Here is a 27,893-nt window from a genome sequence, read left to right on the forward strand (position 1 = left end):
CGCATCGGGTGATTTGCTTTTCTTAGTTAATGTATCTTTGAAATGTTTATACGTGGTACATGTAGATCTAACATTTTTACATAAAATTCCATTAGATGAATACCCTTGAATTAACTATTCCTCTAAAAATTTCTCTAAATAGTTTTCATGTCTTTGCTACTTTTATAATCAACATTTCTATTCAGTATTCATAGCTTACAAAGAGTTTCTGATACTTTTTAGAACTAGATAAGTTATGGCTTTTGAATAAATACATAATAACATCCCGTTTCTGGACATATCACATGCTATAGAAGAAAAGCATATTCTTACTCTCAGACTTTAGGAAGGTGACCCGAGTCTTGTTTCTTTCATTATTGACTATGTATCATTGGAAACTTAATTTTTCACAGTATCCATCCCTCATCTGCAAAATGGCTCAATAATTTTGTAAGCACTGGGGAAAAATTAATGTGAAAACTAGCTCTCCTAAAATAGCAAAGGTATGATGAAAACATTACTATTTTAAAGGTAAAAGTAGTCAAATCTGCCCATCGGAGTCTTTTTGCTGAATATTGTGGTGAACACGAAGTAAGCACTCTTGTTGGAATCCAGGCAGATGTAGAGAGTATAATGCTTTCCATCTTGCAGTTGACCTTTACTATGCCTGATAGTCAAAACAAAAGACACGCTCTCTTGCAATATACTCCAGAGAAAATCTGGGTGAGACAGAAAAAGGGTCAGGGGATCTCAATTCAGAGGTATTTCAGGGCCCATCGGCAGCATAACATTGGTATAACTGGTACGCCCTGCCAGCCACTGAATCTAAACACAACATTCTTCTTGAAACATTTTCAAAAGTATTTGCTTCACATTTTCGAATTGGTAGGAGTATTTATAGAGGAGATTTGGTGGAAGCATTTCCAAGATTCAGAAAGAAACTGTCTCCAAACACCACAGAATACACTCTAAAATATTTACATCAGAAAAATCTGCACAGTGGTATAATTTTTTTTAAAAGAACAAATGACATGATCTGACATAATGCATTTAAGCCTTAGAAAATGACAAAACCAGAGAAAAATAATAAACAAATTTCATGCTTATGGAAAATGCTTCGGAATGCTTCCATTAGATACTTGAAGTTGATGTTTTTGAATCTGTAAATTATTTTTTCATATATATAATATATATATTTTTTTCTTTGATGAAGGGTAGTTGCTGGGGACAAAATAATACAGCTTGAAGCATGTATTGGGATCCTAAATTACCTCTTCTTAAAGATGTTTATATCTTGCTGATATGAGTGAATTTTATACTCATAAATTTTATATTCAGATCATCAGGGATAAATTTGGCTGCTAACTTGAATCCTTTAATCCAACTCTCACTTATGTATGGTATGGAAATTCTATTATCTTCTGCTTCTCATAGCAGCTTGGAAATTGCACAACCTACGTTAGTATTCTTTGGTTTTTAACAACTAAGACTGGGAATTGAGGAATAATCAGTAATGGTTATCTGCCTTTTCCTATTTAAGAACAATAATGGTGCTCACTCATCCCGAACAAGGCCTTTAATTAATCATTGTAGCTATGCAGGTTGAAGTCCCAATGTTATCATCATTGAAGCATAGCAGTAATACAAACTCCTGCTTAAGTGCTTTTGTTCTGTGAAATAAATCTTTGCATTACAACCATTCCTAATCATTTATTATAACACTTTGCTATTATCATACTTGATTGTGATGTTTTTAAGCCATTTATTTGTTTTACCTGCATGCAAGCACAAATTTAATTTGCTAGAATATTAAAGAATATAGTGGATTTGGTGGGAGGGAGAAGGAGAGCTGTCTACAAGAATCACTCTCAAAAATAGAAATAAAGGTAAAAACAAAACTAAAGGGATAGGATAGAAAAATTAATCTGCATGCCCAAACTAATTACTAATTACTCAATGGACATTTGGAATAAAATTAAAAAGTTTTGGTATTATTGGATTCAGCTATTGAATATGATCAAAAAAAACCCTGATAATATCACGTTAACCATATTATCTGAAACAAATAGAACTTTCTATTGACTTGAAAGGAACGTTCTTCTCTAATTTGGAAGTTGAGGTAATAGCCTAATTTGCTTAAATGTTAGTTACTATGTGTGAATAATTTAAGTGAAATTACCACTTTATAGTCTCATGGGATTCACATCCCCCAGGAAAGACAACTTTTTAAGAGACTTTATCTAACCAGGTATAAGTGGTTTCTTTTTAACTCCTACAGCCAAAATTGAAAAGTCTTATTAGGACTAATTATTTATCAAGAAAGGACACACCTGAGTGTTTAGGATGATTCATGTGCCAGTCCCATCCCAAAAGCAGCCATGAAACAGTACACAATCTCCTGAGTATCTTTTTTAAGCACACATTGATTAAATGTCTGAATGGGGTCTAATACAGTTTATGAGGAAACGTAATATCACTAATGGTTAAACAAATAGACCAGAACTTATGCAGTCAAACGAGTCTTGGTTTTTTGAAACAGGTGCCTGGGGAGGCCACGGACTTACTTTAATGTATTGCCTCTTCACAAACTTTTCTGGAGCTCCCCTTAATGTTGTTTCAGTGGCCCGACCAATCAGTTCATGACATTTTTAGTCAAGAGATTGGAGACTTTTTCTCAAACAAAGATAGTTTGAGATGAACTTGTTACCACATTCTGAAATTGGACTACATTTTAATCAAACTTGGATTCAACCATCAATTATATCATTTACTGCCTAAAAGCCCGAAAACAGTCACTATGAGTGACTAAATGAACATTTGAATAAATTAATGCATGGTGATGTCACTGCTTAATCAGAAAATTTCTCCTTGGCCACATTGGCCCCAAATTTTGATGTACTGCTGAAAAAAAAATTCTCACCAGGAAAGCTTATATTTTTCCCTCCCTCATTTAAACATGAATTGGGTACCTGGTATATGCCATGCATTGTGTTAGGCAAAGGGAAGACAAAAATGGACATTTCTTGTCCTCCAAAGTTCACGATCTAACAGAGAAGACAAACAAGTAACCAGATAACAAGAATACTGTCTGATTAGAGCTATAACAGAGGGAAGCGGAGGATGTGTGGCACTAATAGGAGGAAGGGAAGGGAAGAGAGAGTTTAAGGAAGGTTCCCCAGAGAATTTGTGGATCTGGAAAAATACATAGATGTAGTAATACCACCACTCTCTTTTGTCAGGTGAGGACATTAGGGTTTAAATGGAAAAATTAATTAATCCAGGACTGAATGGCTTCTTTCTCACAGATTTTAGTTGTGAGTTATTTTAACACAGATCTCTAGAACTGGGGTATAATCCTCTGTCACTAGTCACTATGCAGGGAGTCTATACATTCTGCTTTATCAAGGAAAGACCTAGCATATGCCTGTTGTCCTGAGGTAATTATAACAATACCCTCCTTTCACTTAGAAAAGGTGTGATAGTTAATTTTATATATCACTTAAACTGGGTCACAGGATTCCTGGATATCTGGTTAAACATTATTTCTGGATGTGGCTGTGAGGGTGTTTCCAGAAGAGATTATCATTACAGTGAATGGCAAACTGAGTAAATTAGACTGCCCTCCTCAGTGTGGGCAGGCCCCATCCAATTCACTGAGGACCTGAAAATAGAACTATTAATAGAAGGCGGAGGAAGGGAAGATTCACTCTCCCTGCCTGCCTCTTTGAACTGGGATATCTGTCTTCTTCTGTCTTTGGTACTCCTGGTTCTCAGACCTTTAAACTCAGACTGGAATCTATACCACTTAATTCAGTTTCTCAGGACTTTGAACCACACCACCAGTTTTTCTGGGTCTTCAGTTTGCAAACGAAAGATCATGAGTTTGGCCCTTACAGTCGTGTGAGCCAAAACCTTATAATAAATTTATTTATTTATTTATAAAAATATAGAGAAAGATATTTATAAATATATGTAAAGATAGAATATATATCCTATTATATATATTACTATATTACATATACATATATAAATTTATATATCCTTATCTTATATGCATCTATTATATACATATATGTATATATAAACATGTATCATGTATATTTATGTATAGATAGGTGTGCATATAGGATACATATATGTATACACACACACATATCTTATTGGTTTTGTTTCTCTGAAGAACCCTAATGCAAAGGAGCTTGGAAAATAAGTGATATTGTTTGTTCCCTTAGTGTATGATGTAATGTCTGTTCGATGGTTAAATGTCCAAGATTGATCCATGAAAATATAGAATTATGAATGTTGGCTTCAAGGACAGTAGCAGTGGAATTGAAAACTGTCAGATTTACTGGTTGTGAGTAAATTATGGAACCTGGGAGCCTCAGTTACCTCATTTATGTAACGGATGGGGGGAAGAGGGAAATGGCATTTGCCTCATAACTATGTTTTGAGGATTGACTATGTTCGGATTTGTGGAATTTGTAGCACTCTGCCTTGCACATATACCAGATAGATGTATGTTAGCTAACATTATATTGTTAGAACCTTTTCACCCATTTATTCTTATAAATTCTGAAAGCAACAGTACCTATCATTTAAAAACATGCTCTAGAATCAGACTATGTAGATTTGAACTCTGGTTTTGATAGGTTCTGAACTTAAAAGCTGTGAGAACTTTGCCAAATTATAAAACCTCTTTGTGGCTCAGTTTCCTCATCAGTGAAATAGAGATAATAATAGGATCTACCTCATATGATTATTGATAGTTTTAAATATTATATAGAGAACATTTTTTAAATGTTCCCACAATATAGAAAGTGCTGTCACAAATATCATCATCATGATCATCATATTTCTTTTAGGGCTATTGTGCGCTAATCCTGGAGGTTATTACAAAGGTCTCTGACCCTAATGAGCCTACATATTTGCACCAGCCATTGCTAATAACATTTTTGCAGTTTCCTATTTGGTATGGTAGCCAATAAATTTTATATAACTTTAAGATGATAATTTTGCCTTTCATTATGTTGGGACTTCACTAAATATTCTGGAACTTGGATTCCTGGTGAGAACTTGACTTTTTTTTTTCTATTCACCCCTTTCATATTTCACTCTAGTACTCTTAGGGATTATTAACAATTAAGATGGCTGTTGAATAATAAAGTACCATGAAGCACCCAATTGATTCATTAATGATATTTGACTTCTAGCAAATGCTTAGAAGTACTGAGACAAGTAGAACTGTTTTTGAGTCTCTCAGTTCTCAGTTTATTAATCAAAGCCCCCACATGATGATAAAGCATTCCACATTTGTATATATCGCAACACAAACATTCTATTGTCATAGGGGTTTCCCCAAACCACCCTAGGAGTGGAAACACAATAACAAAAAATTAACAAAAATAAGATTCCAAGGATGCCATGTCTTGAATTTCAAGAACATAGCCTACCTTTCTGCAAAATAATTTAATCGTATCAACTTGAATACACAAAAATAATGAAATTTTATAGTTTTCCTAATGCAGATCTCTAAAGTCTGTTTCTAAATATTGTAGCATCATCTTCTTTAGTAAATTTTTTCATAAATCAATGGCTTAAGATACACTAATTTGGTTATTTTCCCCTTTCTGTTGTATTTTCAACATTATATTTCCACCCTCTGAATAGGGCTCTTCGCCTTTCCTAGAATGTTCTTCTCCCGCATTACTTTCTTACCAAACTCAATCATTCTTTTAATTCTAATGAAATTGCCAGCTATGATGTAAAACTTCCTCTGGGATTTTAACAGGGTAGATAGAAAAATAATCAAGTTCTCACCAGGAAGCCACGTCCCAGAATATGTAGTGAGGCCCAATGTAATGAAAAGCTAAAAAACTTCTTTGCCTTCTAACCCCCAATTGCAGTCAGAATTATCCTATCGTCTTTGGTGACTAGTTGGATTTAGCATTTATTCATCCTGGTTTTTATTGCAGCTATAATACAGATTGGATTTCCCTATTTAGTCATAAGCTCTTCAATAATAGGGAGACTACTTTTGGTTGTAGTTTTTGATTTACTTTCACCCCACTTTTCAGCAGGGCACTGCAAGTTCTTTTTATGTGAGAAATATTTGAAATATTTATTAAATAAATAAATGCGTGACCATAAAATAAGAGTAATGTAGAATGGTAGACTTCAGTACTCATTACACACCCGGGAACTCTATGTGTTTAGACACATACAAACACATATATATATAACATTACACATAGTAATACACATAAAATATATTCCTGTGTGTTTAGACAATATTATTATGGTTTAATTACAAGACTGATTTTGCAAACACAATAGTAATTGTCCTAAAAATTAGAATTGTTTTCAATTCTCTCTCTTGCTTGCCCATACACACACTAAAACCAGCCGATAACACCCCTGTGATATTGCTTTTGAAAGAAAGGCACGCAGTGAGTTAGATATGCTGAACAGGTGAATATCAGAGGCAAACTTCCCCCTGCTGCCATTAACTACATGAAAGCTTTTGGGAGTTATTCCTTTTCTCATTTTAATGGTTTGCATAATGAGATGAGAAGACAGAAACTGGCAACTCTTGGATCCATTTGTACCTGCTAGATAAAGAGAGACACTGCAGAGGAATGATGATTCTATTTGAAAACACTGAACATCCAAATGCCTGAAGTGGCCAACAGTCTCTGTTACCTTGCCTGGTATCATGCAGTGCCTTACCTTAAGTAGTGGGCTTTACTTTTCATTTTTTTTTTTTCTTTTCAGCCTCATGAGTATGCAAACGCAGTCTATATGTGCTCATTTTGGCTGGCTGTGAAATACAGTCTTGAAAGCGGAAAAAGAGAAACACACATACCTTTTGAGAAAGTTGTAGGAAACCAAAGGAAACACACACACACACACACACACACACACAGATGTACACACAAAATACCTATATAAGATGTAAACAATATATAACAGCAAGGGAGCTGGCCAACTCATCCTCTACATCTTAGACATTCTGGAGTGTCTCCAGAATGCTGACTTGATTTTGCACTTTTATGCCTGCTTTTGTCTATGCTCTTTGCCCTTTTTTTTTTTTTGCCACTACAACTAAATAATACTTGACTTGGAAACTGAAGCCAAAATTGACTTGGTTCTTGGTGCTTTCTGTAAACACCGTTTCGTGTAACTCTCAGGTGCATCTTATCAGCAATATGGCTAACTAACATGGTACTATACCTGGCATCAACACTTGAAGAAGCCCCTTTCGTAGGTAAGACTAGATTATGAAGAATGATGAAAGAAAATGGTTGGTAACTAGACTGATGATACTTCAGTTTGCTTGGAGAAGTGCATAAGCCAGAGATAAACAGTTTCCAAAAGTGGCAATGGGTTCTGATGGTAAGGGGAGTGTCCCACAAAATATTCTACTACTCCAGTCCAAGTGCCAGTGAAGACAATGAACTCCCAGAAGTGCTGGATAGGAATTGAAAGTACATGTATCTATTACATATGAGTAATACTTGCTTTCTGGAAATCTTATATCTTTAATCATACTTTGGAATAAAAATATTATTTCTCATATAGTTCAATTTGCATTGTTGGCTGAATTCCCTGGCGTTAATTCTTGTTTATAATTCAGTATCTTTCCTGAATAAGAATATAATACATGAATTTCCTTCCTTGGGCCAAAATCAGGATCTTACAACTTTGCCAGTTCACTGGCTTCCAAAAATACTCAGCCCAGGAAAGCAGACATACAAAGATCTTGTATACAAACATATCTTTGCAATCAATCAAAAATTGAGTATTACACATCTCCCTGATGCATTCCAACACTGAGATTTTTAGGGTGTCTGCATTTCCCAACTGATCAATAAAATCCAGATATTTGCCTGTTTTGTTATCATAATTATTATCAATATCCTACTTTACTTTTAAAATTGTCTCCATTTTGACAACACATTATATGGTCATTCTAATCATCTCTACATATTGATTTACTGACACTATGTTTTTTCAAATGTAGCCCACAGATTAACTTCATTACCATAGCCTGGGGAGGTTATTTAGAGAGCAAAATCCTAAATCTCAGTCTCAGAGAATCTGATTTGATTAGGTCTACTTGGTGCCCATAAAGTTGTATTCATTCAACTGATATGCATTAAATATATAACCAGATCCTCTTTTCAGTACTGAAAATCAGCAATGGACAGGAAAAATTATTACGCATTGTCAATGGTTTTGATGAGCAAAGGGAATTTTTTAAAATAAAATCTAAGGCAAAAATTAATGAAACCATTATGCATGACAGTTGAAAATGCTCTAGAAAATTGCTTAGCCCTGTTCTCTCATATTTCAGATAAAGAAAGAAGAGCTGAAATATAATAGTAACAATACCAGCAACACCAACTATTATTTATGAAGTGATTCCATGTATCAGGCACTGTTCTAAGATTTTTATATCAATTATTGCTTTCTACCCTGACAAAAAATAAATGAGGAGGATACTATCAACTACCCTCATTTTATAGATGGTGAAACTGAATTCAAAATATTAAGGAATTATCTCAAGATCATAGAAATAATAAAAAGATGAAGTAGCATATTAGCTAAGTAGCCTGACTTCAGAGCCTATGTTCTTAACCAATACATGCAATTCCATCTTTCTCCTTTGTCCTCATCACTCAGTGAACTATGTTAGGATAAGAACCTAAGATTCTTGACCTCCAAGACTACTTTCTTTCTTTTCTTTCTGGTCTGCTATGTTTCCTTCACATGAAACACCATTAAAGTTACTGCCACATTTTATGCCCCGAACCTCTTCCTTGGGCAAATGAAAGAATAAATTGTAACACCCCTGGTAGCAATAATTAACCAATTTATTTAAATACATCTTTTAATTCATTGATATCCCATGGTACATAGCAAAGAAATATATAGTGTTTGACTATTATAGTGGATTTGAAATGCAAAAAATGATAGATTGTGAGCAAATGTTGGTGAAGGTTTTAAATTCTATGTATCTCCCTTGGGACAAAAGAAATATGTCCAAAATCTATAGCGTTTGAGCAACTACTGTTTATTGGAGTAGAGGTAATTTTTAGTTTAAGGTTTATTGTATCTTTAGATTTGTTACCTCGATGTTAACCGTGTCTCTGCATTAAGAGACAATGAATCTCACCAACCATATAAGCAAAATGTAAATGAGGTGATTATAAAGTAACTGACAGTTAGATGTATGGGATGATGGAAAGACCAAGAATTTCTAGAGAGAACTTGCTACATATGTCAGAAACTATGTTTTTTGTTTTATTTTGTTTTTCCTTCATATATAGCAAATATAAATTTATTAATTCATCACACAAATATCTCATTAGCAATTATTGCTAGTTTTCAATATGAGAAAACTGAGAGTCATTCTCTAAAGAAACAGGAGTAATAAATGGTGTCTTTAGGATCGGAACTCAGGTTTTAATAATTCCACATGGTTCATACAATTCTCTATTGATTGCTCTTGAATAACCTCCTACCTGAAGATCCGTGCATCCATTTATCTGCTTATTTCTTTTTTTTTCCAATATACTTTATTATATTTATTGAAGAAAAGGATAAACTTTCTATAATGTAACATACATCAATGATTATTATTTATTTATTTTTTATTTGTTTATTTTTTATCTTTTTTTTATTTCAGCATATTATAGGGGTACAAATGTTTAGGCATCTGCTTATTTCTAATAACTGTCATATAGAGAGTAGAAAACAGCACCATAACAACAGCAACATACAAATTGAGCAAAGCAATTATCTCTGAAAATATAGGTCTGACATCTCTGCATGTGGGATCACTTTAGAATTCTGACAAAATGTTTTAACATTCGTGTCCATATATTTTAGAATTTTCCTTTGCTATATTTTTGATGCCAAATTAATGCTAACCCTGGCTTTCACTGTATTTAAGAAATGCTTTCTGTTTTCTGAATTTGAATCTCTTTTATTACTTAATCTGTGTATACCTGTGTGCAAGATATTTCATTCTAAACTTAGTTTTCCTGTTTAGAAAATGGGAAGCATACAACCTCATAGACAGTTATGGAAATGAAGTGACATTATATATATAACATGCTTTGCAGTGTGAGGCACATAATAAATGTTCAATAAAAGATGGAATTTTTACAAAAATATGTATACATATTTATTCACAATCCATGGTGTTAGTGTATATATTTAAATTATATAGTAAGAATTAGAAAATATTAGTTTGTTGACTTCCAAATGAATTTACATTATACATTTGAAAAGAGTTTTCGATGCATTTATCTCTTACCTGTGTCAGTATGTAGAAGTTATTCAGTGGCATTACTGGATGTTAGGTCTTCAGGAGTATAACTTAGGATTAGAGCATATCTTCTCTTTACTCAAGGTAAGTATTTCCCAAACTTTAGGTGTTTGCAAACTGTCAATATGATTTAGACTATTTCCACATACTGTCTTAACAATTATTTATTGACATTTTAAAATCAAAACAGTGTTTAACTTGTCAAAATGTTTAAAAGGAACCTTTTGATCATTACAATAAATGGAAAGCAGTCACACTTACCAATCTTGTATAGAAGATACTAAACTTAACTGAAAGAACAAAATATATAACTTTATCATGCTCTAGTAAAGGCTTTGAACCTGAGATCCTCCCTATCTTGGTTACAATGGCAAGTGTTGAAGGTGTGTTAAAGACCTGCTAGCAACCTACTGATTCATTCTCGTTTATGTATCCATAGGGAATGAAAGAAAGTTGAGATGAGAATAACTTTCTCACTATAATATTCAAGGTTAATTATTGCCTTTTCAGCACACTGTCTAAAACCATCTTGTATTCCAATAAAAATCATTCTGATTTACATACCAGTTTCACATCCCCCACTCAGGCAAATCCGGTACTAGTTGATTTCTAACTCTACTTCAAAGATCCTACCAATCTTTTAGGACGTATAAGTGTCAAATATTAAAAGAAGTAGAAAGGAAAGTTAATAGTGAAAGTTGTGGGGTTAACTGTAAGTCAAATGGATTGAGTAGAGCCATTGAATAATGTCTTTATAATTGACATAAGAGTGCTGTACAGTTCAGCCCTAATGTGATTGTCTTGAAAAGTTCAAAGACAAGAGACTACTTTTTCCTTTTTGGTACACATATCAAACAGTTTTGTAATAATTCATGTGATGACGGACTGAGATTGTTCTATGATTGATAAACTCAAGGGATATAATGTATCATTTTTTGAAGTAGGTGTTACGATGATTGGTTTAATAATGATAGGAGGTGTCAAAGATTAAAAATATCAAGGGAAATGTCTATATAATATGCAAATGACTGTTAAGTGCAAGCATTTTTAACCAGATGAAGACAGAAAGCACATGCACCAAAGAGACTCGAACATCATTCTGTCTGGAACCCACTGTTTCACACAGACGCTTGGAATACTTTAAAGTTCATTGCAGGAGTGAATGTATGAATCTCACAGAATAGTTTTTTCTTTCAGAGTTCAGGGATCTGTATACAAGATAACAAAGTTGAAAATCATGTAAAAAAGTAGTGAGCAGAAGGATAGAACATTTTTCTTCAGCAAGAGCTATTCTTAATTATTAACAACAATGACAAAAGAAATTTCCTAAATTGATTCATTCTATTTTACCCCCTTCTCTGTACTTTTAGGCTGGAGTGGTTATGTATAATGGCTAGTATCAGAGAGATAGGATAGTTGGGTATACCAACAGAATATATTGCCTCATTCATGAGATATTCATATACACAGAAAAGTATACTGTATTTATTAATCTCTGGAGCCCCACAGGTTAAATAGATGACTTGTCAACTGCCAAATCACTTCCCTATGCTTCATCCACAACTCTTGATTTTTCTGCTAGTACACTTTTTAGTTAGCCTGAACACAATGATGTTGCTATAAATGTATTATTTCACAAAATTTGCAAATTAACATTGGTTATCTGAATCTTCCTGATGATTTTATTTTCAAAGTATGGACTTAACTTGACTTTAAGAATGTGATTCTTGCATCAGAAGGCATGCCAGGTGTTGAAGTATATCATTCTTGCCTACCCGCGACCCATGATAATTAAGGGAAGCCACTTGCTTTGAAAAGACACCAATTTTAAGAGATACTGTCCCCCCACCTCCATGTAACATCCCATCTGAAGAATGGTCATGCCTTCTGTCTACCCAAGACTTCAAAGTAGTGTATGTGCTCATTGTAGTTCTTCTATCAGAGGAAAAGTCCCCAGAATGCTCAAACTAAACCCTCATGCCCTCTGATGATAGGGAATCTACAGACTATTACTACATTACTATTTTAATGGGACACATACAGTTTCAACCACTACCTCTGTTACTGACTCTGTCTTCAGTTAAGCACAAGGAGTGGGAGAGAATCAGCTGTTGCCCTCCATCAGTAATTGAGTTTCTGATCCATAGAGAATAAGTAGGAAAGCCATTAACTACATAGATGCCTCTGAAATCAAAATGGTCATTAGCATTAAGTCATTAGCTCTACCCGTTCTTATACGTATAGTAATCATCCTCGAATGTCCATTACTCTTCATTGACTGGAGCTATTGAATCAAAGATTGATATATTACCTCATCTTTCAGGAGGAGCATTAGCGGGACTGTACACCCAGAAGAGAATCCTCAACATGGATTCTCCACAGTGTGCTCTCAGAATGAAACACAAATCATCCTATAGAATCATAACAGAGAAGCCAAAGTGGCCAGCCTGGAGAGAGGGCTAAATACCGAGAGCATCCTTTCTTTATGAAAGGGTGGTGTGTCCTTCTTGTGTCCTACCACATTGCTAGCACTTGCTGAAGTGCCTAGCACATCGTAGGTGCTAAGGAACTACTGATTGACTGAATGAATAAATCAACAAAAGAAAGAATGAATAACTGAAAGCATTTCCATACTCTATCTTATTCTGAGGTTTCCGTGGAAATCTCATTGCATATCCCTCTACCATACCACAATAGTTCTCAACCCTGATGTCATAATAAAATAACCTCTAAAAATATATATCTAAGACTACTAACTCCCTCCCCATTCACATTTTATTTATCTGGGGTATGAACAGGCCATTTGTATTTTTAATTCTTAAGTAATCTCATGTAGTGATCAAGGTTAGAACCTCTAACATGGGCCTAAAATTTTTTGCAGAAATAAGTAGCACCCAGGGTTGTCTAGTGCTCTTCATAGAAAGGTAATATTAACTCCTAAGAAATTGAAGCAGGCTGGTCAACTTTTAGTGGTTTTCGAATTTGAAGATGCAACATAGTCATCTGGAAAGCCTGCTAAGACATAGATCGTTGGTGTCTGACTCCAAAGTTTCTAATATAGTAGGTCTGGGATAGGATCAAAGAAGCTGCATTTCTAACAAGTTTCCAGATGACGCTGTCACTGTGGGTTTTCAGACAATGCTTTGAAAAGCACTGCTTATAATTAAATGATCTTCGATAATTTCCCTAATTATAATGTTTAAAACAGCACATGGATAAGGCAACTAGGAAGAGAAAATAGATTAGTGATTGCCAGGGTATGAGTATTAGGGGCAACAGGAGCATGACTTTTGAGCAGGTACTGAACCTGTTTGGTATCCTAATTATAGTGCTGGTTACATGAATCTATGCCTGTGTTAAAACTCACTAAAGTGTTCATCAAAAAAAAAAAAAAAGTGTTCATCAATTTTACTATGTTGAGGAGAAAAAAGCTCATGTCACTTGGTAGCCTCCCAAATATTTTTTTTGAAAAAAAAAATCCCATACCTACTAAGTACTTTTAATTTGAGTAAGATAAAGGTATTAAAACTTTTAACTCTTTTACTTTATAAGTGATTTCCTGAGGAAACCTCAGATAACTCTTTTGGCCCTACCGACTCATTGCACTGAGTGGGCTCAGTTTGTCCTACATATCTCTGAACCAATTCATTACCTCTATGCTTTGATTTCTTAAAGAAAATTATTCTTGGAGCAAAACCTCCCCATCTTCTCATTAGTCAACATAGATGAAAACTACTATGTTACCTGTCTAAGAACAATTATTTGGCACCAATTGGCAATTCTGTGAGAAGATATAGATAATATTATCTTCCTCTGCTGTTTTCATAAGAAAAGGTATCTTACCCTCTATATTTCATACTGGGGAATAGCCTTCACACTTCTACCATATAAAACGATACCATCTTTAACTGTCAATGGGTGCTATCTAAGTTAATTTTAGGAAACCACATAACATAATCACTTGTTCTACCACCCAGGGAGAAAGAGAATTTTAAATGCTTAGATTTTGGGTTAATTTATCAACAGAGACAATGAGAATTCCTAACATTTCACTATTTATAAAATATTTTATGACAATAATTATATAAACAGTCATTCTTTCTACGGTTTAGGGAAAGCCAAGAATTTCTACACCCAGAATGCAAAATGTAACAGGTTCTCCTACTGCTGTCTCTGAAAAGGTTACCAGAATCAACATTGGTTTACTCAAACACTAACTTAAACAGACAGAATGGGGAAGGTAGGATACCAGAAAGGTTGATTCAATTTAGAAAAACTAGGTTATAAATAGGCCTACTTCTCCAGTTGCTTTGTAGCTTTGGATTATTTGCTACATCTGATGATCCTTCATTTTCTCTTCTACAAAATAAGTCTTAGGAATATGTTATTTCTAAGGTACACAAATTGATGAAATTCTATATTTTATTCAGTGGGGAAAAATAAACTCAATATTATTATATTGGAATCAGGACAAAATGAATGATGGTTAATACAGGTAACTAATTTACATTATTCTAACATCTAAATTGCTATGAGGAAACAAAAAGATGTGAATTATAAAGCTAGAGGAATAAGCCAAATTTCAGTATTTGAAGGCAGTATGATAATCTTCTTGGAAGTTGTAACTGAACCAACTGGAAACCAATTATATTAATAAGATCAAATTCAGAGAGTTTTGAGGTTATAATATGCCTAAAGATAAAGCAATAATTTCCATATATATCCACAAGGACTGGTTTGGAAACCATAAAAAAGACTTTTCTGCAAAAGTAATACATAGATTAAAAATAACAAGAAATACATAGAACATATATAAGGACATATAAAATTTTTTAGGGACCTTAAAAAGATTTTAATAAATTGAGAGGCATACTATATGCTTTGTTAGGTTTGGGGAGTAATTAATAGCAATAAAAAGTTGATTCTTCACAAATTGACTTATGGATTTAATATAATTCCAATTAAAATCACAGTAGGGTTAAAGGGATTTAGAAGCAACTTCAATAAATAATCGACATTTCAGAATCTAAAGGTTTGCACAATGTGAAAAAAAAGGAAACACAATAGAATATCCAATATTTTTTGAAATAGTGTGATACTGAGGAAGTGAAGATTGCCATGCCAATATCAAAATATATCACATTAATAGCTAATATTACTCATGATTCTCTGTATGTCTGGTCCTCTTCTAAGATGTCTATGTGTGCTAACTTATTTATTTTTTAGCACAGATCCTAAAATATAGGTTCAGCTTGTAAATGAGGAAACTAAGAAAAGTAGAGGAGTAAATAACTTGCCCTTATTATGAACCAGTGGATTGTTTAACCAAGGATTAGAACCTAGGTCATCTGACACCAGAATCTGCACTACTAACCACTGTGGTATACTCAGAGTTAGATCTAGAATGAAGTAGAAAAACCCATAAATAAGTAGATGATAAAAGGATAGGAGTTTGATCAGAGAGAAGAGAACACATTAAAATCACATATCCATCAATGAGAAGCATCACCAGGGAAACGAACGTCAGATCTCCAAATTGTCAAGCAACTAGAACCACTCATAATTCTTCATAATTCTTTACACCCTGTCCTTCATTTTTAGTGCTTTGCCACATTGTGTCATTGATTTCATCATAAGAATTGGGAAAATTATTTTCCTGTTCTTTTGTTTTCCTCCAACAAGAAGTCTAGCATTTTAAATTGCATCAAAAATGGCCAAGTGTGCAGCCTTCTGCTTTCTGCACACTGGAATTTTAAGAGTAGGTTTTTAGACACTTTGATAATGTTTATGTCGTGTGTATATGCATGCACACACGTTTGTTGCAAAGAGTTGGATTCCTTATTTTAAAGACTGATAAAATTCAAAGTAAAATTCATATCTCTTTGGTATGAAAATGAACATGCAAAGAGATAATTGCATATTTACAAAAGTAGATTTTCTGTAATGATATTTTACTATATGAAGTGATTTGCTAAGAATTCTGCCTGTGACATCTCATTCACACTTCTTATAAAATTTCTTAATAATAAGTAATATTATTAACACTACGTTATGTATTAGGGAGCTGGTAACCAGGTAGTTTACATACCCAATTTCTGCTAGTTTTGATACAGAATACAAAATAAATTTTCAGAAACAGAATTTGAACTTAGTTTTCTTTATTTTTAAATCCCATGCTCTTCAGCACTACACTGCGGAGTCTTTGGAAACAGCTAATTTAAAAATGTAAGACAAGCAATTCTGGTAATGCCAACAGACATGTGAAGATGGTAGAGGGTATCTTTGAAACATGTTGGTGGTATAATTGAAGCATGGTTGACGAAGGAAGAGGGTGCCTAGCCTGGTCTGGTGTGGAGGCTAAAAGTTCTTGTTGGAAGTTAACTTTTTAGCACAGGTGATCAATAAATGTAGAATTTCCTCCACATTCTGGATCTGAAAGATCTGACTTTTGTTTTCAAGAGTTTTAGCATATCTTATGACACTGAAGAAGCAAAACAAGGCAAGAGTAGAAAAAACAACGTTTATAGGTGTGTTGAGTAGGAAGTGGTCACTCCTCTAGGGAAAGAGCTCTGGAAGAAATTGTACTTATGTGTAAATAAAAGTCAGCCACAAATAAAAGTAATATCTTCCCCCTGAAAAGAAAATTATAGATCAAGGCAGATGCTATACAAAGAATAGCCAAAAAATTAAAAGTAAAATGAAAGACAAAATTATCCAAAACAAAACAGTATTTTAACAAGGGTGACTTTTGTTTAAGGAAAAAAGTAAAAGGAAAGGAGAAAAGAAAGAAAGAAAAGAGGACTTTCAATTCTATTGGAATATATTGATGTCTCTTGAGTAATGTTTACACTAAAAGCCCAGACTTTACCACTACACACTATATCCGTGTAACAAAATTTGCACCGTTTACCCTAAATCTATAAAATAAAAAAATAAAATATAAAAGATGAAACCAAGTTATAGATTATACAAATGAAAGGAGCAAAATAACAGCACTTTGTATAAATAAGGGCAGAGAGACAATTTGTTCTAGTCAAAAATAAATAAAGTTGGCTGGGCGTGGTGGCTCACACCTGTAATCCTAGCACTCTGGAAGGCCGAGGCGGGCGGATCGTTTGAGCTCAGGAGTTCGAAACCAGCCTGAGCAAGAGTGAGACCCTGTCTCTACTGAAAATAGAAAGAAATTAATCGGACAACTAAAAACATATAGAAAAAATTAGCCGAGCATGGTGGCTCATGCCTGTAGTCCCAGCTACTCGGGAGGCTGAGGCAGAAGGATTGCTTGAGCCCAGGAGTTTGAGGTTGCTGTGAGTTAGGCTGACACCACGGCACTCTAGCCCGGGCAAAAGAGTGAGACTCTGTCTCAAAAATAAATAAATAAATAAATAAATAAATAAATAAATAAATAAAGTTAAACTCTACCCACCTAAAAAAAAAGATGAAGAAGAATTTAATTTACCAAGAACAACCTGTTTCTTCATTCATTGAACAAATGTTTATTGAATGACTTGTGTGTAAAGAACTGCAGCAGGTGCTTAGGTCCATCAGTGAAATATAAAGACAAGAAGCATAGTCCTCTTGTAGCTTAAATTCCACTTGGAATGTGAGTTGAAGACAGAACAACTATATGCTCAATAAATAAATGAATAAATCGTTTGCTCTCTTAGAAATAATTAATGCTGTGGGGACAAGAGGGAGAGGGGAAGAATAGAGCAACACAAGAGACATCTTCAGATGAGGGATGAGACAAAGAAAAGCAAAGAAAGTAATTGAGATGGGAAGAGACATTAGAGGAGGAGAAGACAATTAAGTAGACAAATTACTTGATAGTGGGTGCAGCATGTTTTCTGCAGATTTCTAAGACCAGGAATACCTAGTATTTTATTCTAATTTTTATTTTGGTGGTGTTGGTTTTTTGAGGATGTGAATTTGAGATCTTCTCCTTTAAAAAATGTTATAATAAACACGCAGTGCAAAAGTTGTGTTGGTGTTTGTTCTTGTTTTTATGTTGTCATCATCGTTTCTCTTATGGTTTTATTTTGGAAATTAAAGAAAGGGTATGAATTTCACCTCAGGATTAATGCCAAAATGGGGATAAAGGGAGAGCCTCATGACACAAAGCCAATAACAACAATTCAGTAGAGTTAGGAAATAAGAGTCCTTTGTAATCGGGAAAAAATAAAAATGCTAGGAATGCACAGGCATCTTAGAGAGAATTTTAAAGGTATTGAGATAGGATTTAGAAGCACTTTTTACTGATTTTTTGGGGGGAAGTATGACCTCAGTTATTGTCTCTACTATGCTTGGGAGGGAGGAGGAAGAAGGAGTAACTAAGGTAGAGAAAGAAAAAATGACATCCCTATCATAACATATCTGTTATATTCTACTTACTGGCTGAATCGAATCTAAAATTTAGGTCACCTGTATCCAAGATGGATTTGCTTTCTGCTCCTCCACTGAACTCTTATTTGATTCTTTCTGGTCATTGTTCATGTAGGATTCTGACTTGGTCTTTGTCTTCAAGGTATGCATAGTCATATGGCATGATAGAAAATTCACTGGTGTAGTTATTTTGAGCAGGCAGGAAAATATACTGAACACGAGAACTGAAAGCAAAAAGGATAAATGGGTGTCTTGACCAAAATATCCTTACCATTTTGCAATCTGACTGTAATCTTTAGTGAGAAATTTATATTAAATCTAATAAAGAGTACGTCAGAAACTTTATGACCAAATGTAACACAAATCATGAATGAGTACTGAAGCAAGTATGACTGAATTATGTCTGCTGTCTGTGTAATATAGTAGAAGGCAATAAGACACTTTTAGACCCGTGAAAGTTTCAAACTATGACTCTAGAAAGTTCTTGCTAAAGTACATGGGTTCTCCCAGAGGCTGCATATGTTTCTCTGACAAAATCCATGGTTGGGCAATGAGTCCCAAGGTGTTAGCATTAAATTCCCACTCACATAGTAAGTTTTTCAACTCATGCAGCTGAGCTGACAGCAGTAGAATGCTTTTCCATAAACAAATTCCGTTCTATAACCTGTTTTTCTCTTAGTTTCTGAAGAGATTTGTAATAGTGAGCTGAGACTCTTAAACAGAACAAAGAAGGAAAGAAAAATCTTTGACTAAATAGAATCCTCAGACAACAAGAAATTTTCCTTTATAATATTCTGCTGCCTGAGATTAAACTGCAAATGCCCCTTCTTTTGCATTAATTGTTGAAAAATTTACATAAATGGTTTTGCGTTCCACAAAAATTATACCAGAAGAAAAATCTTCTTTTATAGTTCAGTATTTAATCATAGAATTTCTATTTTTAGGCAAACCTGAGTTTAAATATAAGATTAAACTATGTGAAATCGGGGAATTTTAATTAAAATTTCTGAAGCAAAATTTAATTATCTGTAAAATAACAGATGCATCTTATGCATAGGGTAAGGTATTTGCTAAGGTTGATCAAGATCTTTCATGTAATACACTTGCCATAGGTCTGGCACTTTAAAACTCTCTAGTAACACTAATACTATTATAAATATACCACATTCCAGAACTCGCGTGTACCCATTTAAAACAATCAAAGGTAATGCTACTGTCACAGTGAACATAAAATGAATGGGTATGTGTGATTTCATTCATGTCAAAGTTCATGCAGATGAAGAATTTATCCTGGTCATAAATGGCAGTTTCCTCATAGGAAGCATAATAGTTATTATTAATATTTTCATACAAATTGTGGAGTACATGAGAACTTTTGTTATATGTATATAATGCATAGTGATTATGTCAGGGTATTTAATATGATTATTTTTATTGGACATTGGTACAAGTATACTACATGCTGAGTATATACATATTTCAATCAGAATCTTAAAAATAAACCCTCAGATGTCTTGTTAACACATTACTAAAAAAGAAAACTGGCATACAGATATGTACAATGCCTTTTTCAAAGTACACAATTAGTTGATGAAAGAAGTATAATTTGAACTCCAATCTTCTGGATAAACATAATATTCTTCTTTGAACTGATTATGACTATGTCATTCACAAATTTAGGTGTGTGGTATGTATTATCTAGGGAATACACTTAGGACAAGTTATGATAAGTAATGTTGAAAAACTTGTAAGATTGAGATTTTGGAAGGATTAAATAACAAAACAAAGCAAAAATGAACTTAATGAAAAACATATAACACATTGATGAACAGAATTATGTAATATTATGAAGTTGTCAATTATCTCTCATAAAATTTTAAATATTTTGAAGTCTAATAAAATTTCAACTGCATTTCTCTAGAAAATCTATGTAGGGAAGAAAAGTCTCATGGAAACTCGAGGCAATTGTAAAAATGTTAAGTAAACAAAAGATTTACAATATTAGATTTAAAATATTTTCCAAAAGTATCATTAAAACTAGTTAGTTTGGCTGACAAGACAAATAAAAAAAAGAAACAGAAAGCCTATAAATGAATCTTTCCATATGTAAGAATTTAATTTATGATAGATATAGGAAATCAGTCTTACACAGGAAAGAACTGATTAGTTTATGAATACATTGAGAAAACCCTTATTGTATGGAAAATAATAATGCAAATACATCTCAATCCTCAAAAATAAATCATAAAGAATTTGCATATTTAAATATGAAATTTAGAATTGTAAATGGGTAATAGAGAAAATGATAGATTACCATTGTTCATTGAGATAAATTTCTTATATCAGTACCTATACAATATGAACTATATAAGGAAGAAATGGATGGATTAGATGCCATTGAAACAAAGGATTTATCTTCAAAAAATAAAAATCTTCAAAGACAAATATAACAGAGAAGTGACAAGTTGGGATGAGTTATTTGCAATATTTAAAATTGAAAATGATTAATAACTTGAATTTTATAAGGTTTTGCTGGAAATCAAGAAAATGACAGGAAATCAAGAAAAATAGGTACATTATATGAAAAAGCAAGTCATGTAAGGGAATACAAATGTATAACAAGTACATAAAAATAAGTACAATCAAAGAAATAATAGTTTACAGAACAAAGGGAGATCACATTGCATTGTCATTTTGTTATGGTAGACAGATAGATAATGCTTGAGCCCATGAGAGAATGAAAAGCTCCTGAGTGGGGCTTGAGTTGCCAACCAGTTAGCTATTTCAAAGAACAATAGCATTAGTCCATACATGCCCTAGCCAGGGGTGGGGAATCTGCTGCCTTAAGGCCACATGTGGCCTTCTTTCTAGGTCCTGAAGTGCGGCCTTTTGACTGAATCCAAATTTTACAGAACAAATCCTTGTATTTTTATTAATACCATTTTGTTCGTCATTTATATTTTTATTTTATTTTTAAAATGAACATATTTAAAATACCAAAGAATAAAATAAGTCTCAAAGAAATAATCTTCCCAAATTGATCAGCACAATTAGATTAGCAAGCCATAAGGACTAAACTGAAGGCTGCTAAGCTCATGATTTAGTTCTAATTTTCCCCACCTGACTGGTGCTACTGTACTGCAAGAAGCTGGTGGTGAGAGTTTGTATGGATCGAGAACACCAGTCTGTTATCAGCTTTTGACAATGGTGCACTGTGTTTCTGTTTGAAGTGGAATTTGTGAATAGTTGCACAGCTCAACAGTATTTTTTAATTCTGTCTGCTTGATAGTCATCATGTAAAAGAAGACCATCAGACTGCTGAAGGAAGAAAACAGATTTTTTAATGAGGATTGGGAATTGCAATTTTATCTTGTTTCTGCTAAAGATTAGATGATTTGCTTGCTTTGTAATACTGAAATATCAACATTAAAGAAATGCTCATCAGCATCATAACACTCATAAGGACCACGGATATTTTAAATTAGAGGGAGAGGCATGAAAGGCTGTTTTGCAGAAATTAAAAGTGAAAAGCAAAAGCAAAGACAATTCTTTCAAGAACTGGAAGACCTGGAAATAATGCCACTGATGCAACTTATAAAGTAACTTACAAACTTGGGAAAAAGGGGAAGCCATTCAGTGATATAGAAATTGTGAAGGAATACACTGTCCAAATTGTAGGGTGCTTAGATCCCGATAATATTGCAAAGTATAAACTGCTTCTTTCAAGGAGAACCATAACTGATTGTCAGCATGAATTAGCCTTTAACTTAACAGAACAACTTCATGTAATATTTCAAAAGGAAACTATATATTATTCAATTGCTTTGGATGAAATCAACTGATATTGCTGACTCAGCACAAGTTTTATACTTCATTTGGGTCATAACAGAAGATTTCAACATCTATTTTTGAACATGCATGTATGACTCATCTTAGCTGACTGAGAAGGTCTAGAATCAATGATAACCGAGTGGCAATAAATATACCTAGTGTCCAGATACTGGTTTCTAAAAACCATTTTCCAATAAAAGGAACCAAGACTTCTGGATTATATCACAAAACAGAAAAATGTATTTATTGAAAAACCAATAAAACCTGAACAAAATCTCTAATTATAACTGTTTTTGTGATGTTATTTATTTAATTTTAATAATTTTCATATGGTTATTTAAAAGTTTAGTAATAGTAGTAACTGGGTGAAAGTTAGTAGGAATTCTCTGTTTTATCTTTGAAACTTTAAAATGTTTCAAAATAAAAAGTTTTAAAATTTACACAGAGTAGTTTCCTATTAGAGGTATGTTAGGGACAAGTGGATTTAAAGAAAAAATATAAATAAGAATATATACCTCAATAATGGTGTGATCAAAATAGTTTACTATAGACTGAAAAATATGATTAATCCAGCCTTGTACATCTTCAGTCTAGGAAAATGAAATAAAATAAAGTATGGAAGCCTAGTGCAAGGGTTACAAATTTAAACGTCTACTGGATCTAAGTAAGAATGGGAAATTTACATAATAGTTTAGTTGTGGTCAAAAAAACCCTTGAGACTGTTGGCTATTTATAACAGGGATAATAAAACAGCTAACATTTATTGAGTACTCACACTAAGCTAGGTACACTTTTAAGTAGTTTATATGCAGCAAATTTTCTCTTTGGTTTAGATGCTACAGTCAAATCCATTTTACAAAGAAGGGAGCTGAGATACAGAGAATTTATGTAACTTGCCCAAAGTTACAATACATAATGGCAAATTTTAACCTAGGCAATCCAACCCCAACATGTATCCTTTCAGCCTTCACGATCTGGCAGTGCCATCTGGCCTCTACTGGCTCTAATGATATTTCTTAAAAAAGAAAATCAAACTTGCATGCCCAGATTTTAATAAAAAACTCAGATATCCACATTTTATGTTAAAAGTATTGATTTAAAGACTTTGAAAAATAACACAAATTTAATTTCAAAATACTCTAACAACAAAAAATCAAACAGTTCTCCAGACAGTAAGATCTTACTCAGATAAATCAAAGAGTATGGAAAAATAAACCACAAATTGGATTCCGGGTGTATCTGACTGCCTTGAAAACTCCTAGAATACTTAAAAAACCTCAGCAATATTTTTAATCATTCAGAAGCTACACATATAGGAAAATAGACACCAAATACTATACATGAAGTAGGACCCCCATTTGAATTGAACAACAAGTAATTTGAGCTTTGACAAATTTATGTCATATATTAGAGGACTTTCATTTCTTCAAACTTAGCTCTGTAGAAACAGAAGACAATGGGAAGGAACTGAGCCCCCCTGCTCACTCTTCATGAGGCAGGTTAGTGAATCTCGGCAGTATATTTAAACCTGCTGAATCATTGACTCATGCCCAAATCTATTACATGTTATTCATTCACTTAATCAATACTGAGTACCTAAATAAACTATGCAAGGCATTTTGTATATATTGATACAAATGCAAATAGATTTAAAAACATAGCTTTTTCTCATTTTTTTTTCATTGAAAAAGACGAATACAATGAGACAAATGCAATGAGACGTGAACATGTTTTATTAAATATCTAACAGATAATACCCACTTTCTTATTTACTATAACATGATTGGAGGGGCATAGACTTTGAAACAATAATAATAATTTAAAAACTAGTTTTGAAACTTACTAAATGTGTGATATCAAATTTGTTAGTTATTCCTCATGAGCATAACTCTGTTACCATATATAAAGAAGATTATGTGCCAAAAATTGTACAAAAATTTGAAGACTACTAGAAATATCCTAAGTAGAAGACACGATTCATAGCTCTTGACATTGAATGGATGTTGGTTACTATGTTTTAATTATGGATTCTGGAATGAGACTAATTGATCTCTTATCTGGCTTTAGTGGACACATATGATATTTCAGACATTCACGAATCTTTAGTTGAATGGCAATGGCAAAAGTACCTACTTTGAGGAGTTATAATAATTTTCTATCATGGTAACTCCTAGAAAGCATTTAGCACAATATCTGGATCATTATGTGTCCTGATCAAAATCTGGTTAACATTTTTATTTTGGGGTCAATATATCTCATGCTGGACCTAATTGTAGTCATTGAAAAAATATACGAGATAAGTCAAGTCCTGATATTCACATATTAGTGATGGAAATAAATGCATTCTCTGAAATACAAGTTAATTTCCCTCATGAAAATTATTAAATCTGTGGCTTATGCCAGACACAAGAAATCTATCCCATGAGTCCCAATACTTAAGTCAACCTTGTAGTGTGTTCTGTTTTATTTCATTGGCCTGGAGACTGGAGCTAATGTGTTTCTTTCCCATTGAGTAACTACATATTCTATCTAATATTACTTGAACTTTTCATTGCTACCTACTTTGTGACATTCTCTTGTCATATTTATATCATCGCATGGAAAAGTCACATCCAAAGTGATAAATTTGCACCACAGAGGATTCCAATCTGTCCTGTGTCACCGCACACATCCCATCATCTAATATTGGAATCAGGCATTGACTTTTAGAAGGTCCTCCCTATGTTGATGCATTTGTGGATTTACCTTTAGCGAAAGCTCTTGGCACCCAGGGATCCATGACCAGATAATGGGATCATTCATGCTGCCTGGTTTATGTAGTAACTCTTGAACTGTGTCATCGTGAGCTCTTCCATTCCTTCCGCCAAGAGCCACTCAGATGGAAATGAATCAAGCCTTTTGAAGTAGCAAGCCTTGAGAAACTATCATTAAGACAAGATAAAAAAAAAAGACTTTATTCACTAGTCCTTATTCAATCCTCCTCATAAATATATCTAATTGAAGATTTCAAAGGTGTTTTTTAATATGGGTCAACTCCTTTCTGTTGAATTTCCTGTTCCTATAAGAACACTGAGTGTGTTTATTACTGGGAGTTAATGTGATGTTTTGTAAAATTTTGAACAGGATTCAGAGTTAGGCAAACTTAGCCTTAAATCAAAATTCTATCACACTAATAACTTCAGTTCTTTAGCAATTTATTTGTCCTGCATACACTTTTTTTCTTAAAAAATAGGAATACTATTATATTTTTATAAGGTCACTTAGAAGATTAAATGTGAACACATTTTGAAATGCCTTATCTGTCACTTAGAACACATCACACAAATGGTGGTTGAATTTCTTGGGGAAGAATCCTTTTTGTATGCTAGTTAACACTGAGATACTCTTGGTACTATGAAACAGAATCGTTGTACTCTGGGAATCTATAAATAAACATAGTTCTCCTCCTACTTCCCATCACTTATCCCACCACACACATAAAGCTTATGCTAGAATGGTTATAAAGAGCTTGAATTAGATATACTCATCAAAGATGGCATAGTAGGAAGAGTAACAGAATAATGTCTTTGGATTATAAAAACCTAGGTTTTAATCTAGTTGCTTAACAGAGAAGGGTATTACCATTGATTTTTCCAAATCTTTTATTTTTCATATTTTATATTTCAAAAACATCACATATAATTTTCCATCTATATTCACTCTTTTGCATCTGCATGGCCATTTTACATATCTTGGGCTCCATTGTATTTAGCCTGAACTATCTTACATGGTGGTCTCACCTCCTTCAGGACCTTCAGGTCCTAATTATCCTTCCAACATAGAAATCTGATCAGGTTGCTAATTTGCCACCAACTCATGGAAGATGGTCCATTACCTTTAAGGGTAAAGTTTAAACCTTTTAAAATAGCTTAATAAAATTGTCCTTAATGAAATGGTCCTTTTCTGCATCACTAAACTTATCTTTTGCCACATACTTTCTCAAGCTTTCCTTTCCACTGATACCAAATATTTTTCAGGTCCTAAGAAGTAATTTTTGCTTTGACATGCTTCCAACAGCTTTCTTGCAATGTTCATCCCCCTTCCACCAAATTCTGCCTTATACATTCACCTCTGTAGCTCACTAACACACTTTGTCTTTCTATCTAGGTGGATGATAGATAGATATAATTTTACAACTGTTTTAGATTTGCAAAATAAATTTAGATTGTAAAGATAGTACTGAGAGTCACTGTATACCTCACACTCAATTTCTCATTTTTTGAAACCTCACCATGATACATTGGTAACATTAATGAACTGATTTTGATACACTATTATCAACTCAAGTGCATACTTTATTCAGATTTCCCTAGGTTTTTCCTAATGTTCTTTTTATATTTCAAAAGCTCGTACAAAATACCACATTACATTTAGTAGTTTTTAGAACAAACACTGTACTGCCAAAAAAATGAACAGAGTCAGCACATTTGCAGAAGCCATCTCCTAATACTTAGAACAGACCAGGTATGGTGGCTCACACCTGTCTGTAATCCCAGCATGGATCGCGTGTGGCCGGGAGTTCAATACCAGCCTAGACAACATGGTGAGAACTTGTCTCTAGAAAAAATTTTTTAAAAAATCAGCTGGGTGTGGTGGTGCTAGCTACTCTGGAGGCTGAAGCAGGAGAATCACTTGAGTCCAGGAGTTCGAGGTTATAGTGAGCTATGATTGGGTCACTTCACTCCAACCTGGGTGACAGGGCAAGATCCTGTCTATTAAACAATAACAACAATTTAGAAGAATATGCTTAACTTAGGGAGATTTATTTACTAAGAAAATAAAGATGTAATATCTGTAATTACAGAATTATATGTTTATTACCATAAGTTTCTTGGATATTCCATGTAGTTAGTATTTTTTAAATAACTTTAAAATTTTAAAAATAAAACAGATGTTTGTTTTTCAAATATTATAAAGTTAAGAATTTGGCTTCATTAAGAAATATCTTTCTCAGTAATTTCCAATTAATGAGCTTGTCCTATAGAAAAAGAAAACTAGATTTAATGTTTGCTTTTTCTCAAATTCATTCATTCTGCCATCATTTATGTACTCTATAGTAGACAGTATTTAAACCCTCAAATTTCAAGGGAAAAAAAGAAAAGAAAAAAACCCTTCTCTGAAGCAGTCCATGGACTTTGACATTGGTGAAGAATTTCCAGGGATTCTGTACTCAGCCATATAGTGACAGTTTCTAGAAGCCTACTTTTATGTTCTCGGACAGCAGTCTTCAAACTTTTTTGTTCATGTATTTCCAAATGAATTTTGAAAACCTCACTCCCTTTCATATATTTAGATTGACAAATAACACTTCATTTTGAAGTAAAGGTAG

Source organism: Propithecus coquereli, unplaced genomic scaffold (assembly GCF_000956105.1).
Source record: "Propithecus coquereli isolate 6110/MARCELLA unplaced genomic scaffold, Pcoq_1.0 Scaffold67, whole genome shotgun sequence".
Classification (NCBI taxonomy): Eukaryota; Metazoa; Chordata; class Mammalia; order Primates; family Indriidae; genus Propithecus; species Propithecus coquereli.